The sequence below is a fragment of the Cannabis sativa genome, chromosome 7 (genome assembly GCF_029168945.1).
Source record: "Cannabis sativa cultivar Pink pepper isolate KNU-18-1 chromosome 7, ASM2916894v1, whole genome shotgun sequence".
Classification (NCBI taxonomy): domain Eukaryota; kingdom Viridiplantae; phylum Streptophyta; class Magnoliopsida; order Rosales; family Cannabaceae; genus Cannabis; species Cannabis sativa.
This window is the reverse complement of record NC_083607.1, coordinates 6110304-6116303: the sequence shown is the minus strand read 5'-3', so window position 1 is coordinate 6116303 and position 6000 is coordinate 6110304.

Below are 6000 nucleotides of genomic sequence, written 5' to 3'. Positions count from 1 at the left end.
CTCGGTAATTATAACCGAGATAAACCTTACTAAGGCCTTATTGTAAATAGACGTGTGAGCGTAACACGTAGGTCTATGCCACATAGACATATATAGACGTGTGAGAGCAACACGTAGGTCTATGCCACATAGACATATATAGACGTGTGAGCGTAACACGCAGGTCTATAGCAAATAGACAAATAGTGCAGTGGCACCATTAATTACGTGATAAATATATATATATATATATATGTTGAGATTAAGGGTTATGCGTTCAAGGCATAATCAGGTTGGACTCGGTAACAAGAACCGAGATGAACTGTTCAAAGGCCTTATTGTATTTAGACGTGTGAGCGCAACACGTAGGTCTACGCCACGTAGACATAAATAAGCATGTGAGCGCAACATGCAGGTCTGTGTCACACAGACAAATTTGAATGGCATTGTTGTTTATATTATATGATGAGCATATTGTTGATATGATTTATACTGTCTTGCTGGGCTTGGCTCACGGGTGCTCTACTGTGCAGGAAAGGGTAAGACTATTGTTGATCAGCCATGAGTACAGGAGCTGGGCGAAGAATGTACATGTCCGAGCCATATCAGACCAAGCGGGTTGGGGTCTACCAGTGTTGTATTTTTTTTTAGACTCTGTTTTGCCGCTTAGGCCGGTTGAAAGAAAAGGGACTTGTAATAATATTTTGTAAATATTTTTTGGGATCCCAACTTCTGTAACTTTTAGATTGTAAAGTTTACATTATTACAAGTTTTATTTTAATTCCGTTTATAATTAAAGTTTAATTTCCGCGCTAATCTTATTAGTAATCCCAATTAGGGGATTAGGTTTTCGTAAGTATCTTGGGTAGTGTGCCTAATTATTTAGGGCGTTACACTGTGAGATCAATTTTATATTTTGAACTGGGTTATTTCTATGTTATAAGCAATAACATATATATATGCATTATACATAAATTTTATATGGATGGTGTACATAAATGACATAGCGAACAAAAATAAATAATATAATGATAAAATATATAGAATATTTATTTTAATTAATAATAAATACAATAAAATTTAATATTTACTAATTAAAAAATATATTGCCTTAATGAATAATTATTTTATTTTTATGTATAATTAACATTAAACAGATATAATAAAAAAATTCATTTTAATTTTTTAAAATAATATATAAGATTCATGTACTCAACCAAACAGTACAATTCAATCAACGGGAATATAATTACATATTATCTTATACAACCAAACACAGTTCACACATTTCCCTACAATCATATTCTCCTTCATAATATTCCCTATAATCAAATTATTTTGAATACTTCATTCCAAATGCCCCCTTAGAGTATATGTATTGCAAATTATTTATTAATTCATATGCTTATAAATTTAAATAAGCATATTAGTTAACTTGTGATAACAAAATAAACAAGCTGACAATACTGCTTGAAAAGTCAAATAGCACAGTTAGCATATTACAATTATTATGTGGTTCAATGAACAGCTTGTACTATCTCGGAAGACTGGAGAGATAATAGATAGTAATAACTTCTCAATTGTGATTGTAAATTAGAAAAAGAAGATAATTTTTGAGTCAATTACTATCAAAAAGATTGCTTTTTTAAGTTGGAAACATGTAATAAGCATATTTCATTTTGGTCATACATTATGCTTAATCTCTCTTAGTCATAACAAGTGATCAAGAACTAAAGATTTTTCAATTACTTAGGGGCATATAAGGTCTACAAAAAATGATGATGAATGAATTGATTGGTGAGAACAACTTAAAAAATGATGTTATGTTTGTATTACATACTCTTATGCATCTAGTCGTAGTACATACTCTTAATGCATCTGGTCGTAGTACATACTCCTATATTTCTAGTTGTAGTACGTACTCCCATGTATCTGGTCGCAGTATACACCCCATACATCTGGTAGTAATACACTCTCCCAATGCATCTGGTTGTAGTACATAATCTCAAGCATCTGGTCGTAGTACATACTTTTAAGTTTTAATGCATATGGTCGTATTACATACTCTCATGCTTTTGGTCGTAGTACCTACTCCCATGCATATGATTGTAGTACATATTTCTCATACTTTTGGTCGTAGTACATACTTCCATGTTTTTGGTCGTAGTACATACTCCCATGCATCTATTCGTTACATAATCCCCAAGCATCTGGTCGTAGTACATACTCTCATAGTTCTGGTCGTAGTACATACTCCCATACTTCTGATCGTAGTACATACTCCCAATGCTTCAGGTCGTAGTACATACTCCCATGCTTCTGGTGGTAATTTATACTCTTATGTCATTGGTCGTAGTACATACTCCTGTCTCTGGTCGTAGTACATACTCCTGTCTCTGGTCGTAGTACATACTCACAATGCATCAAGTTGTAGTACCTATACTCTGCCATACATTAATCACGAGAAACACAAACAAGCTACTCGTAATACACATGACTCCGAACAAATAATACCCAACTGATATTATTTTTATATTCCCTTTATAATTCAATAAAAACTTAAAAGAAATATTTTTTTTATTAGAATAATAATAATAAAAAAAAAAGAAAATAAATCAGTCAAAATAAAAAATAAAAGAACAAATAAAAGAGATATTTTTTCTACTTATACTACTTTTACATAAAGTGAATTTTTATAAAAATAAAAAATAAATAATAAAAAAAGGCTATAAAGAAAGAGGGAACAGATAAGTTAAGGGAATTGATATTTTTTTTTTGGCAAGAAATTAATACGCAAGAGTGAAACAAGAAAAAGAAAAAAGGAATATGAGAAAGAAAAAAATCTACATTATTTAAGTCATTCTATAAGCTTTACAAGAGTAAGTGAAGATCCATAAATAGATCTCCCTTTTTTTCTTCTAAGGTTCTTTTATTTATTTATTGATTTATTTTCACTGCAATTAAGAGTCATTCCAATCTCCTTTGATTTTCTGAAACCAAACACATTTTCACTCCAACCACCTTCTCCGCCTCCACCAATCCCTCTCAAAATTTCCTAGCACCGCATTCTGGAATGCATCCAATGCCTCCATCATTGACGCTGCCGCACACCCATCCTTGTCTCGTTGCCGATGGTGTACAGTACCAGCATGACCACTAAAGCCCTTTTTCAAAAAAAGAAAAAACTCTTATTGTCTTGTTATATTTTCACCTTGATTTAACTAACCATTTTATCAGAAGAAGCAGAAGAAAAAAAAAAAAAAAGGGACTATGGAAGAGTGGAGCATTGAAGAAGAGAATCAAAAATAAGAGTGTTTAGAAAGTCATTTGATTCAATTACAGCCGACCAATTCAATCCTAACTGATCCAATAGAATAAATATCCAATCATAATTGGATCGAATCGATTGTAAACTTTGAAAATTCAATTGGATCGTATCAGTTGTTGGATGGGACATCCGATCCAGTGAATAACCGAACCAAACTAATCCAATTATCATCTAATGATCATCCAATTATATTTATCTTATTAAAATACATTTATAACTTTATATATTAAATATTTTTTATTTGAAAAATATATCGATTTAATATATATTAAACACATTAGACTAAAACTTCAGTTATAAAATATTAATTCTCATTTTCCTAAACGTTAATAAAATTGTCAATGGGTATTAAATAAGTTTCATTTTTCAGTAATTTAATTATAGGATCATGAGAATTAAATTAGACCAAATTAATGTTTTTATGTATCTAGGGTTGTTAGTTTTTAAATTATATTTTTTAAATATATTTTTCTTTTTAATGAAATCAATTTAAATGGTAGCTAAAATAAATTGGATAGATCCAATCCAATCCAATAGAAAACCAGTTAATGCATCTAATGGTTGGAATCAATCTAGTCAAATACATCTATTGAATCGAATTGGATGACTCAATTCAATTAGATTGGATCGGATGATAAAATCCAATATTTAATAAATAATTGAATTGGATTGAATCGAATGGGTCAAAATCTATTGAATGTAATCCAATAAACACCCTTAATCAAAAGCCTAGATCTATTATTTGAGAGTAAAGGAGAGAGAGCACCCCTTCAGGGTTTTCCTTTTTGATGATGTGATTTTTTTTTTTTTTTTGAGCAATTTCTCATAATAATTATACATAAATTCGTTACATTGTCAAAACAAAAAATGGTTAAAAAATTACTCCACTAAATTTTTGAAAAGAAAACAAAATAATAAACTAATTAATTGTAATAGGGAATTTTGATTATATATACTTAAAAAATAAAAAAAAAATTATTATTAAACCAAAAACTTAAAACCTAAAAAAACTATACTTTTTTTTTCAAAACCCCAAAAATACCCCCTTCTCTCTATGCATCATCTCTCTCTCTATCTCACATCCCAGCCGCCACTCTCACCACCACCTCCATTCTCCGACCTCCGACCCTCACCGCCACCTCCGACCACTCGCACCAACACCCCGACCCAGCCCCACTCTCTCAGACCGCCCAAAATTGCACCCCGAAAGTCGCAGAAAAAAAAAAAATTGGTCCCGTCCGATGGTCGGACCATGGGTCCGATGGGGTCCGACCAAATCGGACCCCATCGGACCCATGGTCCGACCATCTGACGGACCAATTTTCTCTCTCGAAATCGCGAAGAAAAAAAAAAAAAAAATTGTCGGACGGGACCAATTTTTTTTTTTGCGATTTCAGAGAGAAGAAGAGAGAGTGGGCTTTCGGGGTGCGACTTTTGGGCGGCCCGAGAGAGTGGGGCTGGGTCGGGGTGTTGGTGCGGGTGGTCGGAGGTGGCGGTGAGGGTTGGAGGTCGGAGAATGGAAGTCGGAGGTGGTGGTGAGAGTGGCGGCTGGGATGTGAGAGAGAGAGAGAGAGAGAGAGAGAGAGAGAGAGAGAGAGAGAGAGAGAGAGAGAGAGAGAGAGAGAGAGAGAGAGATGATGCAGAGAGAATTGTGAGGGGGTATTTTTGGGGTTTTGAAAAAAAAGGTATAGTTTTTTTAGGGTTTAAGTTTTAGGTTTAATAATAAAAATTTTTTATTTTTTAAGTATATAAAATCAAAATTCCCTTGTAATACTACCATTATTATAGAAACGTGACTATTTTGAAGGAAAAAAAAACTTCGGAGTGATTCTAGAATGTACCCTCTTAAAAAGGATGTATTGATGCACTCTCTACTTGTTTTGGCATGCAGAAGAATTTTTTAGTCTAATTTTTTTCGTATTCAGGACCGTTATAGCTATTTAAGATATCTTACAAAATTTTGAGAAATTCAGAATAATTTATAATATAGAAAACAATGTTTAAACAGTCTATTTTACACGCGTATAAAATAAAATAATAACGCGTGCAATACACTATTTGAACACAGTTTTTGGTGTTTTAAACTTTTCTAAATTTCTTAAAATTTTGCAGGATGTCTTAAATAACTATAATTTACATGATCATAAGAAAAAATTTGACTAAAAAATTGCATCGGGTACTAAAACGGATAGAGATATATCGGTACATCCCTTTTAAAAGAGTGCATTATAGAATTTTCCTAAATTACACTATTGATAGTTTATGTTATAAAATAATAGCAAGCTCCATAAAAAGTCATCTCAGTAGATCCACTTATTTATTTCCACATTCAGTATACAAATTATTTAGTTCATTTTTTTTTGTTCAAGATTACATTTGTAAAAATTTTAAAAAATTTAAATAACCTACAGTAATATAAAAAAACAGCTACATTATCGACCTAATATAAAGAAGAAAAAAAAAACTTTCTTGAATGTCGATAATGGAGTGTATTATAGACTTATTGATAGATTAATGATATTGTTTGGTTGGTTTTTTTGTTCGACAAAAATGGTAGTTCGTTTTGAGTAACTATATCAAGAGTTGCAATCTTTGACAGTACCCATTTATTCAACTGGAAAAGATAAACCTATTTATTGGCTGTTGGTGGTTCTTATTCCTAGGATAGAAGAAGGGTTACAACCTTTGGTCTA